At 38.7% G+C, this 23,829-nt stretch overlaps 1 long non-coding RNA gene across 1 annotated transcript in view; it reads left to right on the top strand.

Moving 5' to 3' along the window:
• Positions 1 to 380: 380 nt before the first annotated feature.
• LOC125778606 (uncharacterized) overlaps positions 381 to 23,829 on the top strand; it is a 196,801-nt gene continuing 173,352 nt past the window's right edge. The window contains exon 1 of the long non-coding RNA XR_007422813.1: positions 381 to 470. This is a non-coding gene — a long non-coding RNA (uncharacterized LOC125778606). The remainder of the gene's footprint in view (positions 471 to 23,829) is intronic.

Genomic DNA, 23,829 nt, shown 5'->3' with positions numbered 1-23,829 from the left:
TTATACAAATTATGAAATTATAAACTTGACGTGACCAACTGAATAGATTTAGTTCTTAGCATCTCTCTGTCTGCCTTTTCTCAATCTTTTGAGATGCCGATCTGAAACTTTGCAAACGTTCTCTCTCTTCGTTCTTCTCTTCAAAAAATTTCAAAGTTATCGAAATGGCCAATATCGGACCTTAATACATATAGCATCCAGCTGTCATACAAACATAATGATCAAAATCCAACTGTTGTGTACAAAGTTTTTCATTTTACAAGGCATCTTCAAAAAATGATATAAAAGAATGGGAAAGATGTCTTATAATAAGCAAATAATGCTATATACATATGTACATCCAATAATTATTTTTTTCTAAATGTTTCATGTTTATTTACAGTGCAGTGCTTTGAAAGATAAAGTGACACAACTTTGCTTCGGACATGGCATAATTGGAATTTCTGGGCACGAATCAATTTTACTAAGTGGTAAGTTGAAGGAAATATACCTTTTATGACTGAATTTTATCGATTATTTTTTGAGCTTTGTTATATCAATCTTATATTCGCAACTCCTAACCGAATAAATATTTAAAGTGGGATCTACATAAAGAAAATAGATCTAAATTAATACCAAAACAAAAACAATAACTCGGATAGACCGAACTTAGCTCGAAACACGGATCAGTGCTATATACTTATATTTATATGATCTCTGGCGTTTCCTTTTGGGTGTTACAAGCATTGTGTCAAACTTAATATACCTTGTTCAGAGTATAAAAACTGTACAGCTGGACCTTGCTAGCTAGTGTTGTTTCACAAGTTCACATTGAATCTTGTTTAAATATTCCACAAATCGGCAAACGCCCGCCAACACACTCGTATTGCTTACAAATATGCCAAACATTCAATGGAATATCATTTTATTTCCTCACATTTCATCGCGGCCGAGCGCACTTTTTGCTGCCTCGAAGCCCTCAAAGTGCATAGCAGAGTTGCGCAGCAAAAATTTCTCAATCAGAAGCGCTAAATAACAAAAACGTCGCGAAATATTTGCAAAAAAAATTAAATTTATACAAATAAAGGCTTTTGCGCGAAACAAAAATCGAAAGCAACAACAATTTTGAAAACGAAATTTCATTTACTTATAAAAACGGCACATTGAAAATTTGTGTTTTTGGACGCTGAGCCGCTGAGTCGCTGAGTTCGCAGCGCGCATAACAAACGTCAATTAAAATTCCGCAAACAATTCATTTGAGCTGCCACAAAATACAGCCAATGGGCGCTAAGTGCAAAAACAACAAATACGTATGTAAGTGCACACAAGTGGCATACATCATAACATGCCACAACGAACAGGCCACAAGCCACAAGCGAGCAGCAAAGCAAAGCGCTCAAGCACAGACACAAAAAGCAAAACAGGCGATGGTGTGTTTACCAAATAAGTTGGCAACTTTTCTCCCGCGTTTGGTGATTTCTGTTTTGTTCTTACTGTTGTTGTTGGCGCGCGTTTTCTTTCTTTTGCATTGCATTATTTCGTACCTGAATCACACCTATCAATATAAGACTCTCGTATATTTTCACTTGGTAAGAAATACCTTTTAGCGTTGGCAACCCACAAGCCCCGCACCAACCTCTCTTTCTCACTCTCTCTCCGAGCGCTCACGTTGTCTTTGCGTTCCTGCGTTGCATGATTTTTCGCGTCCATTAAGGCGACATTGCGTACGCATATTTTAACTTGTGGAATTTCATTTTGTTGCCCCACTTTTCCTCCCACTCCCCTAACACCGCAGCAGGCTGCCAGCGTTGTGCTCACCTTCGCGGCTCTCTGCTTGGTGGCCACTTACGGTTTGCCGGCTCCTGTTCGCTCATTCGCTTGTCGTCTTGTTAATGGCATGTAACTGCGTTTGTTGTTGTTGCTTTTGCTGTTGTTGGCGACTACGCATCGTCCACCGGCGTCCATTTGTGCAAATGGTATTGGTTTGTTGCTGCTGTCGCAGTTTGTGCCTCCTGTTGGGTTATCATTACCACCATTCGCTGCCACTTATGTTCAATTCGCACCTTTTTTGGTGCGTACCACTGGCGGTGGTAGGACGGCCACATGATGATTTGTATTGTGAACGCAACGCGAACAGTGCGGAACATACCCTACGATCGGCAGGTTTATGATGGCAGGATATTGTTACGAATTACTTGCTTCACATTCTCTGAACAATTCCAGGAGTTTGCTGTGCGCGACTGAGGTGAAGTAATCCCTGTCCACGTCGGTGGAGTTTCTTTGAAAACCAAAAACTCTGAAGTATAAATTGACCCATATTTCATTACCATAAAAATCTCATGGAAATCGCAAGTCTCTATTGCTCAAAAAACTGGCCCATTCGATTTCTTCATGCTTACCTTGAGATGAACTTTTCAACAGCGAAATCATCCGTCATGGACAGAAACAAGTAATGATCATTTGGTGCCATATCCGGACTACGAGTATAAGATAGATGACCACAATCCCAACCAAGCTCTTGCAGCTTTCGGAAAGTCACTGTCGATGTTAAATCCTAAACACATAACAAGAACCACTAAATTATATCAAAACTTCCTTGACCATCAATCCTGCATTGCCAAACGTTTGCGCCTTAATTCGACCTCGGCCATTTTCGCTTCACCTTGTCATAAGTGATCCACTTTTCGTCACCAGGAAAAAAAATTAATAGCAGAGTTCTCCTTCCATTGATATTTTGTAATTTCCTTCATGCCTCAGCTTTGTAGTTTTAGACAAACTCGTCATATTCGGATTCAATATTCACGATGATATGAAATATCATTTGGTCCACAACAAGAAATATCTATTAGCGATTTACAAAGAGACTATTAAAGAAACTACATACTTCGAAATAAGGCATCCTACGCAGTACGAGTATACTGAAAATATCCGAGTTGGGGCTACAGCTAGCGCAGAGAACTTTGGAGTCATGACCTAATAATTTAAGAACAACTTCGGTCTGCAAGTTCAGATGAAAGATTTTGTAATGATCGGAATAAAACTTCAGAATACTTATTGTTACAGTTAAATAATGGATTTTTAAGCATTGGAGAGCGAAGAGAACCTTGGAGTGTAGACTAAAAGATTTAAGAAGAACCTCGGTCTGAGAGTTGTGACGAAGTTTTGGGTAAAGATCCTAATCAGACTTTAGAGGACTTATTGCTACAGTTGCTTATTTGCTTCTGAAGCATCTGAGAGCGAAGAGAACCGTGGAGTGTCGACCAAATAATTTCGGAAGCACTTCGACCTGAGGGTTCTGTTGATAGTTTCGGTACTAATCAAACTTCAGAGGACTTATCGTTAAATTTTCATACTGGCTTCGGAAGAAACTGAGAGCGAAGAGAACCTTGGAGTGTCGACCAAATAATTTAAGAAGATCTTCGGCGTGGGAGTTCTGATGAAGTTTTGGGTAAAAATCCCAATCAGACCTTAGAGAATTTATCATTATAGTTGCATTGTGACGAAAATTGGGATAGACTTGGCTCGTATGACCTTAAATTTGAACAGCGATCACCTAGTAAAACCCAAATATAGTCGAAGAACCAAGCTTACATCTGTCCAGTAGATACTCTTATAGCTACACATTGCAAGAAAGTTCTAGAATTTTCAATTTTCTGCAGAAATTTCAACAGCTTATTAGCCAAAAATATGCCATACCAACAACAACAAATCACAGTTGAAAAGAAAATGAGTGGAATAATATGGCGAACAATATGTAAGGAAGACCATTTCAAACAAATTATTATCCTGCGAATTGGCTTACAAGTGTGAGTATGTATGTATAAATATGTATCTGTTATGTATGGGATTCTCTGCGTAAGGGTCGATATGCTCCCGCTGTGGCAAGTGGGTTAAACTTTTAATAATATGCGTAAGCAGCGCATATTTCAAGTGACACTGTCAACAACAACAACAATAATAACGGTAATACATCCAATAACGACAGCAACAACAATAACAACACACCAAAAACAGCAACAATAACAACAATAACACCAATACATACATCCAATAACAACAGCAAAAACCACAACCACACCAACAATTCCATTAACAACAGCAACAACAACCATCACCAACAAATAACTGTACACTGTACACTGTACGCTTACACCATCAAAGCGCTAAAACAGTTGGTGGCTGCATTTAAAATGAATTCGGATAATTTGTTGCATGCAACTTGGACATTTCCACTTATGATTTCGTATCATCATAAGTTGAAATGCCAGCGGCTTGCTTGCGACTTCCTTGGTGCGCCCAACGGCAGGCGCTTATCAGCTCAAGTTTCTCGGTGACCAGCGAGCGGTCAAAATATGAAATACAAAAACAAAGTAAAAAAATGAAATCTTGTTTTCACTTTGCCCACTTTTTAGTTGTTGTTCTTCACTTTATTTTATTTTTTTTAGTATTTTCTTGTCAGTTGTTCTTCTGCCGTGTGCTACGCGAACAGCGGGACAGCGTTTACAGTTGGTGCGGTTAGTAGCGCGTTCGCTTTTATTTTCTCTCGTTTGCCATTTGTTGCGCTGGCCGGTCGGCCGCTCGGTTCCGTCTTTGTTGTGCGGCCCCCTACAGTGTCATTTTATTTGAAAGTGTCACTGTCGTTTATCGTAAAAACAAGTGACATTTATTTTTGTGTTTAAGCCTTTGTGTTATTATTATTTTTGTGCTTTTTTTCACATTTTTCCACTTCCATATTTTTTATCGATTTTGACCATAAGCAGTGTGACAAGGGACAGCGCTTAAAATTCTTGCGTTTTTTCGCTTTTTTTTGTTGAAAGTGTGTGTTGTTGGTTTCCCCTCGGTTTTCGTTTCTAGGTCAGCGGTGTGGTTATGAATTTTTAATTCGGGTCCGTTAAGTGTAGTAGCAGCATATTTGGCGCATCGAGGAAGATTTGTGCATGTGAAATGCAAGCAAAACGTACGGTAACTGAGGTGTGTCAATTCCACTTTGATTCCGCGTACAAGCTGTGTTCCTTTGCGGATAATGATTTCGTTGGACATTTGTATTTTTTGCAAGTATCCCTTCTTATACGCACCGCTGCTCCTGAAAGCGGATCTTTGTTTTTTTTTTGTATTTCGCTGAAGAGTGTTCTGACAAGCGAGTTTCCTTAAAAAAACGTTGAATTCGTGGACAGAGGCAAAGCAGAGCTCAAGTTCTACTCGTTCCCTTGCTTTTAGTTTTGCTTTTTGCTCATGCCCGTATAACTTTCGTTTATGTTTCGTTGGTAAACAGTTAAACTCAATATTCGGAAATTCGGTTTAAAAAGTAGTAGCAAGTTTCTTCTTACGAGCAAATGATATGATATCAACTTCTGGAATTTTTTTTAAATATTTACTAAATAAATCTTGATACCTGGCGATTTATTCGAAGTACAACAAAAAATTTGTTTACACCGTAAAAAATTGCACATTAAAATGGAATAAATATTTAGAACTTCAGCTTGCCACTTCAGTTATTTGAGCTATCAATCCACAATAGTAGAGCGCATGTCAGTTATAAATAAAGCAATTCAAGACGGAATTTGTTTATGAGCACTCATTCAACGGTAAAACTATTTATATGCGCAGTTTATATGAAAAGTGGACTACTTCCTCGACATTTCAAGCAACAAATTAAGCCATTAGATATATCTTAAGCCATATAAAGTGGCGGTCATTTGATTCAGCATTGATGAACTTACAAATATTTATAGGTAATTAAATGCAACAACTGTTATCGCTGAGCACTTCCTTTCTCACAGCGAATGACGCATATGACGAGTGATCAGCAGGTAGGCAGTTCGCGGAGCAAAGAAGTACACGAAGCTGAAGTTCAATAAAAATGCATTAAACTTTGAGAAGTCTTTTGAGATTACGAGCATATGTTTGTCAATATGTATTGGAGTAAGAAGAAGCAGAACAACAACAACAGCAGGTATGACGGCTGTTCGTGCAACAACATAGAGTAATCTCTATTTAAACGCTTCATTGGCTCGCATTCAACGCAACGACAAAAACTACATAACAAAAAACACAACAAGAAAAAATACAACAAAAATACAACAACAAGAAAAAATACAACAAAAATATAACAACAACGAGTATTACAACAACTTTCGTTAATCGTCAAGGGATTTCAACGCAGTTGTCATTGACGAGATGCCCAACAACTGCATTTCATCAGCGACCATTTGGTCAAGAGCGCACAAAGCGACGGCCCAGACGCAGCGCTGACTAAGCGGCTGACCGACTGACTGCACACACATACACAAGCTTATATAGGGGTACTTACATAACCTCTACCCACATTTGTATGTGTTTGAATGAATGACTGTGCGACTATTTGCGCTGATTGACTCTATTGTTGTTGTTGGCAAAATATGCAGCAACTTTGCTGCAAGTCTCCAAGTTGATGATGATGACATTATCCACACGTTTGTATGAATTTTTATCCGCTGGTAGCTCTTCCGCTGCTACAGACTGCTACAGATTTGTTGGCGCTGCCGTGTACTTGCCACATGCAACTTGTGTCTGTATGTTTATATTGCTGAGCATTGAAATGAAGTTGTCAGATATTTTTATGATATGCCTATGTCAAGATAAAAATGCTAATAAGTATGCGGCCGTGGACCTTGGCCTGCGCGCTGGCTGCTGCGCGGTAAGCTTTACACGCTGATGGCGGTTCAAGCGCGTAGCTGCTGAGATTATTGTAAGCACATTTGATGTACATACATATGTATTTATGTACCTCTGTACATATAAAATTGTTTGCTGCCGCTTGTCATCGCCTGCTTGAGGGCCGCCGGTACGCGCGCATGCGCAATCAAACGCATTCATTTACGTGCCCCTTTAAGCGCCTTAAGTGCTGCCGCTGCTGCTGTGTCTGTTTTTCCAAACGTGGTCTATATGGTCGTTATAATTAAGCGCACAATAGGTTCTACAAAATTATTATGCATTTCAGCATTTCAGCGTTTAGCGATTTCAAGCATTTTTATTGGCGTATAAAGTTTTGTGGCAGCGCGCAAGTTTAATTGAAATTGTATTGAATTTTAGTGCAGATGACTTTGGCGTTTGTCTATGTGGATGAGGAAATATAAACATATACATACTCGTATACCTTCCTATATGTGTTAGGAATGGTAAGGTAGCGTTAACTTTTGTTGTTTAGTGGCAATAATAAGTCGCCAACAACTCTAAGTCAGACCGTAAATTTCTAAGAAGTGAAAGACTTCTAAGTAACTTCTAATGTGTCTCAGTATATCGATTCAGCTAATTTGAGAGCGAAGGTCGAAAGTTCTCTCCAAGTCAAGGGGTTCCAGAACACGCTTTCCTGTCAAATTGGGTTCATATTGAACCTGGAGTGAATGATTCTAAAAAAGGATTCAATTTCTAACGGTAAAATAATCTTTACTCTTTAATGGCGCTATCCCATAGGTTCTAAGATTCCTTTTTGGGCAATACTCTCTATAAATTATTCTCGAATGAACTTCGCGAAGCCCTAGGTATGAGCGATGTTGAGGCCAAAAACTTTGAAAATTCAATTTAGAACTCTAAGGACGCAAAGCTATATATCACCTACTTCAAGTTTCTCTGTAACACGCTGACTATTTTAGCTCATCTTATACTATCTGTTATTCGGTTTTGGTTCTCAAATAATGATATACGAACCTTTAACATACATTTTTTTTTACAACTGAAAAAGAAAGGTTCCCAGAAAGGCTCGAAACATTCATGTCAAAAATGTGGGTTTCCTCAAACACATTCATACATACATACAAGTACAAATATACATACATACATATCAATCTAGTGTATTGCAACCAATTTTCACCAAGTTTTTCCCAGTTCACTTTCATTTAAGCCGACACATATCTCGGTTGCACCACCTTCTGACCTATATTTCCCACATGTTTAACAAGCTTACATACTACACTACATACCTGCAAACAAAACTCAAAACATTACAGCAAATTAGCCATATTCAAAGTTCAAACTGTTTTGTCTGTATATATATATATATCTGTACGTTTGTGTTCTACTATCATTTCTCAAACGCTATCGAACACAATATCTCGTTATGCACATATAAATACACGCACATTCTTCAACACTCTCTTTGAAGCTCTCCGCCGCTGCGGCAAACATTAGAAATCTATGCTGTGCTCGTCAGTCTATGAAAGCTTTAACGCAATCTTGTTGCCTGCGCTTCAAGTTAGCATTTTCCCAGTATTCGGCTTGCCTCTGCCTCTCTGCTGCTTGCCACAGTTACAACTTCGTACAGACATTGCTTACAAATGGATCTCTGATTTAATTAAAACTTCATAAATGTTTATCATTAATTTTCATGTGCTTTGATTGCCACTTTCATACATTTACAACAACAATAGCAATAGTGAAGAATTTCCAACATTTACAGCAACAACAGTGCTGTGAGGTGAAGTATTTGGCCCGAAATTGTTGCCAACAATTGAAAGTATTTAACGCATCGTCGAAGTTTAACTACACCATTCTGATAATTAGGTATTATATTACTTTTACTGTTATGTTCTTCGTTTGGAGTATACCACTAGAGAGACTTCACAGAAAAGCGTGTGAAGGAAATAGTTTTTTTTATATCATTACGAGATGTGGGTTGATTGTGGCAGTGGACTATTGGCTTACTTCGTATAGAGCTCAAGTATTCTCTCGAATTTAGATGATAATATCATTATTGTCCAGAATAACTACTTGACTGTTTTCAGACCTAAGCTCCATGCCGAGGTAGAAAAGTACCCTGTTAAAGTATCTTATATTCCGAGATAAGGATTGCTGACTATCCACTTCGAAAGCAGGACCGAGATATTAGCCTTGAGTTCGCTGACTGTGCGCTCAAGACTAGCGGAGGGAAGTCTAGAGCCTTTATTTCCAGCATCGAGCTTTTTTTAATGGCTGGCCACAACGGTATTGCAGCAAACTGTAAGGCTGATGAACTTGCTAGGACAGGTACTTAAGTCTCAATAATTGTGGAAAGGAAGGAAAGTAGAAACTATTTTGGTTTCCTGTGGTTTACTTCTGGACTGTTGGGCCTTAGACGCAAGGTCTTTCTGGTTCGAAGTAAATCGGGGTATAGGGAACCTTACTGATAAGGTTCACCTTTCAATGGTTGTAGGAGGTTTAACTGGTAACTATCTGACCGGAATTCACGTAGAGGTTAGGATATCTTGAGAGGCTCAGCACTCACAAAAACTCAAAGGATGTAAAAGTTTAAGTCACCCAACAGTAAAAATTAGGAAGGCATTTATACCATAAAAATGTTATCTTTTACTGCAAGTCTTTCGTTCACCTACTTAATTGCACTTTGAGCTAATTAAAAGCCCTTCGATGAAGCACCCAAAACGCTACATGCATAACTAACAGTACCTTTCAATATCTGAAACAACAACAGTGCGTATAAAATGCAAAGCACTTGCATGAGATACTTTCATAAGATAACCATCGAACTATGGATGTAGTGTACTGGTACCACACATTATCTGCATGAGCTCCAACTCACACATTCCCAAGTCGATTTACGCAGTCATCATCACTGAGACCGTCTGACCGCCCTACGCCCCAAAACATTTTGTACACATGTTACAGTTGCGGCAGTTTCGCAATACTTTGTATGGAACATGGAATCCCACACGGATACACACAGCCAACCGAAGGTGGCTGCCGAGCGCTTAACTTCAGTGCGAGTACGAAAGTACTGCAAGTGTAGTTACACTGTTTGAATGTCTGCAAGCGCTGGATGTGTTCCGTACCAGGTTGAGCAGATATTGACCCACATTGGTAATTATGCATAACTGATTAGCGATTTTGTAAGGTGCAGAGATATGCGCATACCTTATCGGTCGCCGTCATCAGATATCTGCCGTGTACCGTAAATGTATTTATGTTTTAAGTATTACTATGCAACAGCAGTGCAGAATGCAAAATCAGCAATATTGTGTAGCCATGACAAAAGCTTCTGCTGCAATGTTAACATGACCAAGCCCTGTTGGCTGCTTTTATGGAGGTCGCTTGGCTAGAGGTCGGTTAGAGCGATTGAGGAAATGCGGTACAGTGAATAGAAATACAAATTTTGTATTTGGATTAGAGAGAATTATAGAAAATAAGAATTGATGTAGATGTCTTGAGCTATTCAAAATATATCTAGGCTCTCAATATCAAGCTTATAGTGGTCTTTTGACTTAAACTAGGTGAAAGATACTTTCGTTATTCCAACCGTTTAAAAAAATGGAAAATTTCACAGGTCTGATAGTATGTCTGTATAAACGGGTCTGCTGTAACCTCAAACATTATTCTAGAAATAAGAACGGAAGGTCTGTACCGGACACTGTGAGCTTATCAAAAACTTATCACGGTCAACCATCAAGTCTTTATATGAAACAACGTCCCATTTGATTCCTTCTAAGTTCGTTGGTATTGAAATTTTCGGAAAACATTGGCGTCATGAATAACCGGAGGATATTTCAAGTGAGAGCACACTGTGTTCGACATGTGGAAGAAAGAATCATCGGAAAAGTTAATTTACGTCCCACTAGCTGATTTTTGTACGGAAAGGTCCGCGAAACAGCCGGATCGGATATATAAGAGCGATCGAAACCTGCGGTCCAAGCCAACATTGCCCAGTAAGTGATTTCAGATCTCAAGCAGAGGTGCCAAAATGCATGCTTTGCGAACCTTACTGGTGTAATTATATGGAGGACGATGATTTAGAGCATTTAACCTAAGGGAACTCAACAAATAATAATTTGAGGAACACTGCCGCGTTGACAGCCTTTGGCCGTATAAAAATCTAACTCTCCGGCTATCTTCCGGTTATCTAGACCCGACTATCCTGAGAACAAAGCTCTTTCTGTCAACTGTTTTGTCTACCGGATTTCACAGTATATTTAGTTAACCTAAATGATGGTCTGGAAAGATCTGATAGTCCACCGGAACAGAGTCGTGTTTTTATCCGGCAAAAGACTGTAAACGCGGCAACATTCCTAGCATGGCAGATCGTCAGGTTAACTGAATGTAAATCATATTTTAATATACCTGGTTGGAAACAACTGTGGACTCCTCATACACTTCCTTGTTACAAACAATTTTTCTCACGCACCAAAATGTCTCATAAACTGCTTCGTACCGCCACATTACGCAGACCATCATATACACTTGTCAGCAAATCCTATCAACAGTAAATCTCTGCCAGATACAAAACAAAGTGTATGCGTAAACACAACAAAAACAACGACAGCAACAACTAAGGGCAGATAATATTACGCGCTGAAAGCGGCGACGACAACACACGGCAAGATCACTAAACGATAATGGACAACACAGTGGACAGCTACAGCAAAGGGCAAAGCACACACAAACACATGCACATGTCGACGGTATAGCGCCGTTATACGGCAACGGTAAAGGGTAGTACGTCACGGAAGGAAAAAATTAACAAAGGTAGCGATCACTTACCACATATGCCTAGGCTTACTCATCGCTTACGAGACTTCAGCGTATATATAGATATTTATAATACATACATATGTATATATATATTGTATTAGTTTGTAGGACTCTACTTAATGCATGCTTGCGCTTATGCTTGCATACTTGCTAAACTTACTCACGTGTAACCTGATATGTCGGTAATATGCGTGCAATGTGTGCGCCGCCTTCTTCCTGCATTTCGAGGGCGCTGCAAGGGGAAAACGAAGGAAAGACACACAAACTTACATACTTGTAGCAATAACTTAAGCGAAAAAACGTCGTAGATATATTGGCGTAACTTTAAGCGATCACATCGGCACTTGATCTGATCGATACCCAAACGCAATGGGGACTCTTTGGTATTCAGGGATCTTCCTGCACCTTTTTTTCGTTGCGCTTCAGCGTCCAGTGAACTGCTATCAACGGCATTATACTGCTATTGTTATTGTAATCACTGCAATTGTTGTTGTTGTCTTGCTACCTTTTTATGCGTGTTTATATTGCTGATTGCTTAAAATTTAGTAGCAGCAGCTGGTCAACGAAATTTTATACACTCCAATCGTTCCTGCCTGCCTCCCCGTTGTTGTTCACTGCAAGCTACTCATGGGATCTTTGGCAGTGATTAAAAATATTCAAAGGTGGATTCCGCTTGCCTAAAAGAGCGGAAAATTACCAAATTATAAAGTGTAGTGCTCAGCTATGCCCAAAAAAAATAAGTAGAATTATGTGTAAGATTGGCAAGATTACAGTGATCACTTGTCGGCTAGTAGTTTTTATGCACGCCTTGCAAATGCGCTGGGAAGCTGAATAATTTCTGATCTCAAGCGCGATATATATTTTTTTGCAGAATTGGCAGTTTTTCATAATAGTTTTTGCATAACTGAGTTGAGAAGTACAGGATTGGAGCAGCTGTTTGAACGAAATAACACCGTTGTTGCTATAATCACGCATATTCAAACGCGAATTGTTGTAGGGTTATGAATACAAAGCTATACAAATGACAGAGCTGCATTATCCTCTAATAATCTTTTGGATTTTTCGATAAACCTCCGCCGTTATTTAGTCAACCTTGACATATTTTCATACGGAAAGCGATCTGATATTGAAGGCTTTCATTTTCAGTACAGTTTAAGTCCTGGTGTTGGCTGGCTAGCTTAAACTAATGCACTGTGCGATTTATTATAACCATAAAATACTATCATTCTTTCAAATTGTTCTGGAAAAATGCTATCGAAGGAGGTTCTCAAGCTTTATAAATGTTGCACACACACACATCGTTCTCAGACACCGAAGGAGGTTCTTTGGTTTTACAACTTGTCCTCATAGTACCAAGTGCACGACCCCCCTGCCTTCAATAAGCAGTCCGTATAGCGCACATAAATATTTTTCCAATTAATGTACTTAAGTTTAGTAAAATATATTTTAATTTATTTCTGCTTTTTAATTTACCTGTACTTAGTATGTATGTATGTAAGTAGGCATGAATGCCTCGGAATTTTTGTGGGCAGGCAGATTTGCGGCATAATTTTGTGCCTCTCCATTTCGCGCTCGATTTAATCGAACGCGCAATCTGTCGATCGTCTGATCGCCGTTCAATCGTTCCACCCCAATCGCCCTAAATTTACAGCGATCACATCGCACAACAACAATGCTAACAACAACAGCAATAAAAGCAACAAACAAGAGTCAATAAGAGCAGCTTTGGGCTGTTGTTGTGTTTAAATGTGTTTTCTGAGCGCTTAAAAATGTACAATGAGTAGATGGGCTGTTGCGCATGCGCAATTAACAGCGCCCACTTTCATGTGACTGTATGTGTGTGTGTGCCACAAGTAGCTTACGCTGCCATGCTGCTGTGTGTTATCGAGTTTGTCGTTATCTTTACGAGCCCAGTTAGCGAAGGTGCAACATAGTTAAAATCTTAGTATGTACGACTTTTTCCCGCTACTTTGTTGTTGTTGTTTTTTTTATATTTTTTTTGCTTTTGTTGTGCTCTTTAGCGTAGCGCAGCTACTTTCTTTTCAGCAAATTGCGCAAAAGCATGAAAAGGGTTTAACTTTTAATGATTTTTTACCGATATTTGCGCCAGCCCCCTTTTGTAACCGTTATGCGCGCACAGCGCTTGTGGATAGTGTGGCGGGCGCGCAGCTGAGCGGCACTAAGAACAAACTGTTGCAAGAGTGTTTATCCAACGTTAAATGAGGCAAAAATTAAAAACTCAACTCACTCTCACTCAGCCAAAGACGCCGTAGAAAGCGGCGCGAATTACGTGCAACAACAGTGGCCGCCAGCCAAAGCACTTGTTGCTGCTATGCCACTAGCAGTTGCATGCCACAAACATGCTGTGCGACTGCCAACTCCAATGTAGAACGTTTGGCCTTTTCGCTAATTGAATATGCAACGCCATGCAAGCCAGAAATGGCAACAAAACTGTGTTGCGCCGTTCAGCGTAATCAAATACTTTGCATTAGCTTACATGTAATTGTATGACACGCAATAAATAGCTAACAGCGCTGAGCTAGTACGTTGCGCTATTTATTTCTGTAAGCACATACTTGAGTTCGTTCCTCGAAGAGTCGTAAAAAACATTAGGTTTGGCATGTGCACTTGTCGCTCCACATCGGTGGCATGCCACACACGCTGCTGGCGTCGTCGATAGTTATTGCCACACGTTGTGGTTGCCGCAACATATAGTAGTCTTAAGTCTTAATTGGCAGACTACTTTTTATTGGCGTAAATCAACACGTAGCAGACAATTCTGAGAACTAAGCACAATGAATAACACGAGCATGTGAGAAATTCTTTTTGTTTTGAATCGTAAGCTTGTAGCCGAGGTCAAAAGCGAACAAGGTAGTAAAAAAATTATGTCTATATTCAAAGCTTAACATATTTACATATGTCTGTTTGCAAGTTTATTGTAGATTTATAACAAAATTTTTTAAATAATTATTTCAAACAGATGGCAACTCTACATTGTCATATTTTTGAAAAAATAATTATTAAATAAACCGCATTATACATAATTATATTTTTATAAATTTTCTGTTTTTAATTGCAAAAGTCTGGCAACCTTGTTTCTAATTAAATCTAAACTTAAGCCTTGGGGAAAACTTATTAAATCAATATAGACATTTTTATTAATTTTTCCAACAATTTACAAAAAAAAAAACACTATAAAAAGGTGGCAACTCTATAACATATATTTATGCAAGTGAAAAAATAATGAATACGTAAACCGTTTTTTTTTTAATTATATCTTTTTAAATTTACTCTTTATTTTTCATTTGAGCAGTGTGGCAACCTTGTTTCAAATTATATCTAAACCCAAGACTGGGAACACCTATTAAGTCGAATATAATATCAACATTTTATTAATTTTTTTTACTTTTTCTTAATACAATATGTAATTATGTATAGGTGGCAACTCTTTAAAATATAACTTTTTACCAATCTTATTATAAAATTAATTTTTTAATAAAACGCATTATCCATAATTACATTTTTTTTAATCTTTCGTTTTTCTATTTTAATAAGATGGCAACCCTTTTTCAAATTATATTTAGTCCTAAGATTTAGAAAACTTAATATGTAGAATAAGGACCTCTTATTGATTTGTTTTTCAACGTTTTTTCAATAAAACTTTAAATTGTGTAGAGGTGGCAACTCTATAATGTACAACTTCTTACCTTTTTTATAATACTGATGTAAACTGCCAGGCAAGTTATTTCATGGCACGGATACACTGGTGTAGAAAAGCCAAAGGAACGGTTGAAACACTGGACTTTACTGGAAACATGCTCCAAAGACGCCGTAGACTGTCCTAGCTGCCAGAATGGAATGTTAACTGTTCTGTTTCAGGACGTGGTCTACATCGACTACCTGGAGAAAGGGTAAACAGCCACAGGTATCTACTATGTCTATAATTGGTGTCATTCCAAGGCTTAGGTTATAATGGCTTGCTGTCATAACATATTTATCGTTTGTGATGATAGATGGAGGCTAAGCTTCATACGAATCGAAGTTTTCATCATACAGGGCTTCAAAGGTTTTAGCGAGATTTAATAGAGACTCGATTTTCCTATACCTCAACTAGTTCCTTGAACTTCAGAACTTCTAGATAGCTAAAACGAGTTCTAGAAAGGCCGAACAGAGGCAGAGCAGGTGCTCCAGCGTTTGTCTTATGTCTACTTCCTTGCGCTTTCTGAATTTTCTTCGCTAATACTTGTGATGTCCATACGGATCGCATTGGATTCTAATAGGGTTTGAAATTTGACTGGACCTACAGCTATCCTGCAGCCTTGTGGAGGCCGCATGAGTAAAAAGCATACGCGTTTACCTACGGCCCTCTTGAACATGATCTTGGCGCTCCTACATGTCCTTAAGGCATCCCATTTCACACTGGTCCGTCTGCCTTCCGGAAATGTCATTGTGTATCTTATTTAAACGACTTTCGAAGTTCCTATAATGGTTCGGTAGCCAGGCCAGAGGGTGCCTTTGGCAATCTTATCAGCTATGAGTGTTTCCTTTTCCATAATGTCATTGTGCGCTGGTACTCACTATATACGAGTATATTGAACTGCGAAAAAAACGCTCAAAAATACACACATATCACCAAAAGTCATTTCTTAAAAATCATGTAATTTCTCTCTATTGTAAAAAATCGAAATTTCCCAAAAAAACAACCCCTTAATAAATAAAGACCAACTTACATAAGACCAGCAATATTGCGCATGCGCGCAATACATTTTGTGTTATCTTAATAGCTGCAAGCTTGCACAAACATTTGCCCAGACGGCCGGCGCGCATACGAAATGACCATTCGTTTATATCAGAGCCCAATTATCTTGTTAGACGCACAAAAATGCCTAAAAGGCGCGAGCGCGCACACACACCTGCGCACAGCTAAACGCGACGCTTAAGCAGCCACACCACAGCCAACAATTGACCGTAGCATTAGCGTTTTGGGATGAAAATGCGCATGGCGAATTGCGCGATCTAAACAAAAATTGCTTCCTACAAGCGCGCGCACAAAACGTCGCGCGTCCCGCATCATAGTCAGCGCCCTCGTTGTTGGCAGCTGACGGGTTTGCGCTGTAAAAGCTGTCAGCTGATGCTGTGACTGTGCGACTGCCACTGACGACTACACCGTTCGCGTCGTCCACCACGATGATGATGTCGCTGATCTACTAGCTTGATTAGGCAACGCGCAATTGCGCGCATGCGCACCGGCTGCACTCTCTAAGTTACTTACTTGCGCGCGGCGCATGCGCATAACTGTGTCAGGTAGGCAGGCGCGCCGAATGTGGGGAGGCAACCAGGTGTCTATCAAGTGATTGCTGTTATTGTTTCAAATTTGACTGCATGCAAATTTGCGCGCTTGCGTCACAGGCCACTCAGCGCAGCTTGGCGGCGAACGCGCTACACACAAATACATGCAAACATTTTAAGCATCGTTTTTTGCTTTTCTTCTCCATTTTATTGTTGCTTTTTGCACTTTCATCGCAAAACCTCTGCGTTAAGTGGGCAATTTGGCGCGGCAAGTGGCCACACGCGGCGTGTGGCACTATTCCGCGTGCTTTATATGCGTTCGTGTGTGGCGCTTTGTTATGAAAGTTTCGTAATTCGCATTTCGCGCAAAAAAGGCTAAAAAAAACATACACACTCAAAAATTATTGCTAGCGTTTTGTAGACATTTCAGCTGAAAAGTGAAATTTTATTTTTGCATAAAGCAACAACAAGCGCAAAGCAGCAACGCACCCGTATAAGTCTAGCGTTTTGCGGAAAAAGTGCGCGTTTTTGTATAAAACAACAAAAAATTGTTGTAAGTGTTTGCATTGTTTAGTCAAAGTTGAGTTGAGGTTAACTTTGTTGTTATACTTGTAAGCGATATTGTTCGTTAGATATGAAATATGCACAGTTCGGGTAATCATTTGTGCATTATAAGTACACGGTGAGAATAAAATAAGGCTTCTTTTTCTTTACTGGCGTAGAGGCAAAAATTTTTTATGTTTTCAGGTCTACAATTTATTTTTAACCTCAAAAAGGGTTACCACTAACTGATGAAGTGGTTGTTATTTGTAACTCAATGTCTCCTTAAAGCGATTATTGAAAATGCATGAAAGTAAGTCAACATTTTGAGACCCTGTGTTACACTTAGGTACTTTGTGACGGCGAGCTCATACTCTGATTTACTATTTTTCAACTGTAACGTTCCAAGACCTCAAAAATGTAAATTTTCTAAGTGTACTTAATATGAATTATGAGCGCGAGTTTCCCCCATGTACGAATGACTACAGACGCATACAAAAAGCATTATATATCTAACTAGACTAGGCACTTGTACTTAAGTTACAGATTTTGCTTATTTACATTTGACTCGCGGACTAAACTACCATAAATCCATAATTCGCGTGAATGAACTTTATGGGAACTGGATACTTGTGGGGGCGTTAACACATACAATAATACCGCAGATCAGCGCAAAGCCAGCATATGCCAACGGGCACATGCCGCGGCCGGTACGCATGCGTAATTTCATACGCGAAAGCTGCAACAAACTAGCAAAAGGTAAGCATGGCATATGCAAAGCTTGGTTGTGATAAGAGTGACTATATGCGGCGGGTATGAGATGGGCACGATAGGGGCTTGCTTTGTTGCATGAATGAAATGTGGGTATTTGTTTGCAGTTTTCCATTCCGTTTGCATAAACATAGTTTTCCCTCTAGAGATCAAAAAATAAAGAAAAGTTTCTTTCTTACTGTACTGAACTTACTGTTATGGTGTAATTTTTTTCCTACAGGCTCAGTGTTTGAAGTTATGAATGTGAGTAATAAAAAAGTAAACTAAAATTGAAAGTGCAGAGGATATTGACATTTTATGGAAAGACATTCAACCACATACTTACATTCATACTTTTTAAGCTTAGTTGTTTACAACACATACCAGCATACATAGTCATCACTCTGTAGTATATGCAACGCAGGCACTCATTCATGAATTCCGCGAAACCTCGAAGCCGCAAGTACTCGTAATAGGATATGCTTTCGCAAAATGTGCACATTGAATAAATAAATAGTCGATAAATAAATTAAACACGCTGGCTTTTTGAGTGAAGGTAGTTGCTCATAAAAATTTGTTTACACATACCAATCCATATTTACTAAAGCGATGGTAGAAGGTATACTTACTACTCAATCAACGCTTGCGTTTTGCAGTTGTTGTTGTTGGCTTGCGTAGGCGTCTTTATCGTTTGAACAAAGTTGAGTTGTTGACTTTCGCTGACAAGCCAAACAATATTAGCCCCTTTATGCCGGCTGCGGTTGCCTTCATTGTAATCTTGTTTAAAATGAAGTCCTCAAATTGCTCGAACGAAAAGTATTTTCTGCTAATAAATAATAGATTTATGGGTTATGCAAAAATATCCCTCCAATTATGGAAAAGTAAATCGATCTGGTGATTTTGAAAAATTACATTTATAACTTAGCTCTCCATTACTCCTATATGTCCATGTATGAGTTACAGTTTGAGTAAGCTTCAGTGAAGTAGAGGCTGTCTTGGTTTGAGCGCCGAAAAGTAACTATTATGGCACTATGAGCTATTGTAATTATCTTCACAGAGCTCTGATTGTTAAATTTTGCATGACTGTCGTGTATAACTTGACTCCACAACCTCTATGTTTCCAGTTTACCAAAGCCCACCATGTAGTATTTAGAGAAACTCGAAAAAAGCAACTTCCAAGAACAATTCGTTTCGGGTAACTGATAGATAACTAATAGATGTTTTGCCTAGTCATTGCTTGTTGTCGCTGTGGTTGCCTATACCACATTTTTGTGGGACTCACATTAAAGTTCCTTGGTCCTCACTCTCTTAGCTGAACAGTTGAAATAACTGGTATCGAAATGGAAGGCCTTAGCGGCTGTATGATATACTTGTACTTAGGCCAACGCCAGGAGTATTTAGATAATCAATGGTTATAAATGTAGTATCCTCAATTAGATCTGGCCTTCGGATATATGTACGTCACAAAATCTAACTAAGCCGAGTCAGACATATGTATATGAGTCTCTAAGCGTGCTATATGTATGTGTGCTGGTATAAAGTGTCATAAATCAATTCTATTTTCGCTTTCATTAAGCAACTGCTTCATTTTGCCTATTGGACCCCCAAGTTTCTTATGTAATTCTTCAATTAAGCACCAGTCTGCGCTTCTATTTGCTTGAAATTCTTAAATAATTTGTTTTCAACATTCATTACTTGCTATTGTTTCGAAGCCACTCAGACGCTTTAGCAGAAAATGCTAGAAAAAAGCCACGCTCATTATAAAGAAGTAGACAAGGCCACACGCATTTGGTGGAAGGGTAACTGCTGGGCAGGCAAATTTCAATTAGACGCGCAATTTTAATGGATTTTTCCGCTGTGACCGATCACTGTACGGGCATAAATATATACATACGTGTTTATAGATATATTTGAAATATTTTTGAGACATTAGCTTGCACATTCTTCCAACGTCCGATCATCTTCGCAGTTCTAATTAAAAGCGCTGCCAATTAATTTGTACATTTTTTCGGCGCTTAAGCTTAAACTTGCCTACAAAAAATCATAAATGAATGTAGAGTTGTGAAAATTTGTTAAAATTTATTAATATTTGTTGTTTTTCAGAACTAATATTTTTTGTTTAAAAATCAGTTAAATTGAAAATATTTGACATTTTTCAATTTTGTATTTGCATACCACCGGCATGCCGTCATCATTCCCAGCATTACTGGCGCATTTTCAATTAACAGCACGCAAATTAAAAACATTTACATAATCGATTTATTGCCTTTCACATTTTTGTCCATAATTGCAACGCTGCCACTGCCAGTGCTGCCAGCGCTCAGTTCAAAGTTTGACTCGGCGGCAGCGCAAAAGCGAAAAAAGCAAAGCCGCGACTTACAATTTTGTACACATTCTCTTTTCTCTGACGCTTTGCCTCCAATTTCTGGCTGTTTAGAATCTTGCCAAATTAGAATTTACCAATGTTGTTGCAACAACAATGAAAATAGAATTTCGTTTTTGTAATTTTATGGAACTGCCAAATTTTCAATGCATCTTAAACTAGTTTCCGAAAATTCGCTTACCATTTCGACTTTCCAAAGCGCAATTAGCGTCACTGTAGGGTTTTCATTTTGGCGTTAAGTGGCTTTTGTGGAAGCCCACATGTGCCGGTATAACTTTGCCTTTAAACCCAGTAGGAAATATTTTGGAGTAATGCAATGAAAGTTCAAAATGACTACTTACTTTGAAAGATGGCAGAACCGGGAATAATTATTAGTACATCATAAATGAAAAATTCTATAACATTTTCCTAAATTTTCAAGTTCATCCGAGTTTTTGTAGCTTTTAACAGTACCGTTATATGAAGAATGGGCGGTATTATCATTCCATTTCAACTTCTTTCACACTATCAGAGGATATGCACCGAATTCGGTGGAAATCGGTTGAAGAAGTCCCGAAATTAGTTGTCGTAGCTTCGGTGGCATAGGAACAACTTGTACCATATTTCTGGACTCCAAAAAATCTGCTACTGAAAACACTGTGCCCTCTTTTTATGATCTGCGCTTAGTGAAAGCTTCGAAGTAGTTCGAAAACATTCGTTCAATAAAGAAGAGTTCGGCTGTCAAATTTCCTGCAGGGTCGCTTACGAAGTAGTAATAACTGCCTACATCTACACACTCATACACATATTAGCATATTTTCAATGCAGTCTTTGATTTTTCTGCTGCAATTGTTGCTCGTTCTTACCCACCCATACATACATACTTATATACATATGTGTTTTGCCAGAGAACACGGAACACGGAAATTCAGCGCTGCTGCATTGTTGCACTTCGCTGTGATGCACCGTTCAAGCACAACCTGCACCTTTTCACGCTCAAATGCATTCATTTTGGTCTAATCTCACGTAATTTTCAGTTCAAAGAAAATTTTGTAAAAGGGAATGTTAATTGAAAAGAGAAAAGGCAACAGTAAACCGAAATACAAATTTACAAAAATATTTCCCTCGCCCGGCAGTGTTCCGCTGTGCAGCGAATTTTTTCGAAATTGATTTTGAAAGTGCAGTTAATTTTCAGCTTGATTTTCGAACTTTGCACCAGTGCATAATTGAGGAGCGATGCTTTTGAAATTTTGTAACTAGTGTAAATACTTAAATTCTAATTTTTTGTGTTATCGGAGGTAATTTAGTTTGATATTTTGGGACGAGGCACTTCGTTTAGGGTGTTTGGGAAATAAGGCATTGCTGTTAAATTGTGAATAAATGAATTTGCAAAATGTGGGTCAGCGCGGCGTGGAATTTTGGGTATAAGACTATGAATCTAGGTTAGGCTTTAAGAGTGCCCTCCTAGAAAAAAATTTAGAACTATATTATTTAAATTTTTTATGAAAGTTTTGAGTCTCTCATCACGTAATAAAGTCTCCGAGTGTACTGCATAGTATCCCCTAAAAATATGTACTTTAGGTTAGAGACCGGTTAAAAATAGTTATAAATATAAATAGAACTGCTACCGCAAATTGGAGAAGACTTTCAGGCAACCATTTCTCACTGCTATAAGTACTAACAAGATACAGTATACAAGCAGCAAGGAGAGGAATCAGAAAATAGACACTTTAGACCCGTTCGCAAGCACCTTGTTAACTTAGCTGCCCTTCACCACTTATGTCAAACATGTTTATTTACTGTGCCTGCATATATTCACAAGTTTATATTTCTAAGCTCTGTTTGCTCTGTATATGTGTATGTATGTATGAATATAAGCCTGTTTATTTGTTTATATGTCAACACTGTACAGCAAGTGCAAATAATTTCATTAATTTTATTAATTCGCTTGACATTTCCCAAGACTTTACGAGTGCGCTCCCCTAATATGCTGTCATTACGCACACATCCACTCACATAAGCCTCTGTATGAACATATCGAGTGCATATCGACAGCGAGCGCTTCACCAACACCTTCGGACCATCTTGATATGTTATCAAATAAATTTGCAATCTTATGTTTGCGCTCGTGCTCATATGTTGAAATTGCGACAAAGCCTGCAGAAGTTGCTGACAGCTGGAAATGAGCTCCGCTGCGCGTTTGTGTGTGTGTATGTGTTGGTGAGTCCCATTACTTTAAGCAATACTTAATTACTGCATAGTGTTGCGAAGCGCTGCTACAAAGTGGCTTTAAGAAATTGAAATGAGGCAATATTTGGAGTAAATTTATTTGCATATATACTCAACACATATATACACACACTTACACATATTGGTGTTCGTATGTTTGTTTTTAATCGCGCCTGTTTGAGCTGAGTAAACTTACTCGGACGCGCGCCCACTTCATGTCACGCATAACAACAACGCTATAAATACAACAATATTATGGGGAATCATTGAGGAAAAAATAACAACAACACTAAGAAAAGGGGCAGCAAATTTGTACAGATGATTAAACAAATAAATAAATGATTTTGCATGAATGAACTAACAAAGGAATGTAAGGAATGTATTTCGATTCGGTTTCATTTATTTCTTTCGTAATGTCTGAGTTGCAAAAATACGCACGTAGGGGCTTTGAAGCCCTCAAAATTAGGTCTTTGGGGCAGTGTTCGTCATCAAAAGCGGGGTTTTTCATCCGAGGCTGTTGTCTCTGTTTCATTGGGAGTGGTTTCTAGGAGGCGAGTCCAAAACCCAGCGCCCAACCTCACTAGGAGAGTGGCCTTTGCCAATGTCGAGTATAGTTAAATGACCCTACAGCTTTTCCCAAGATCTGCTAATCCATTTCAGGAACGTGTAGCCAATTTGTGTTTCTCAGAAGTGAGAACACTGTTTCTTTCTGTCTCCTAAGTCTGCAGGTAGTAATACCTGCTGCTATTGTCAGACTACGGGTTCCGAGAATACTTACTTTATCAATTTATCTATAATCATTGACGTAGCCAGTTTGTCGGAAAGCGAGTCTGGGACCTCCCTCAACTATTTCACCTGACTAGGCAGTTTACTGGTTCTGATGCCATTTAGTCGTGTTGGCTGGTATGACTCTAAGTTCCAATTTTAGTGTTCTCCTCTGATCAGTCGAATGAGGATCTATCTTCCTTGACCTATACAACTACTGTCTTAGCTGCTTCTTTTACTTTCTTTAACACAGTCGCCCAATCTCATACCCAAAATATGACATTTAAAAATCGAGTTCACAAAACTCCTTATTTATTGCCACTCGCTCTAACTCTCCGCTACAATTGCAGCTCAACAAAAGTGTACTGCATAAAAGTCATCATCAACGTCATTAAATGTTCAGTGAAATTAATAATAATTTC

The sequence above is a fragment of the Bactrocera dorsalis genome, chromosome 5 (genome assembly GCF_023373825.1).
Source record: "Bactrocera dorsalis isolate Fly_Bdor chromosome 5, ASM2337382v1, whole genome shotgun sequence".
Classification (NCBI taxonomy): Eukaryota; Metazoa; Arthropoda; class Insecta; order Diptera; family Tephritidae; genus Bactrocera; species Bactrocera dorsalis.
This window is presented reverse-complemented; position numbering and strand designations above follow the sequence as displayed.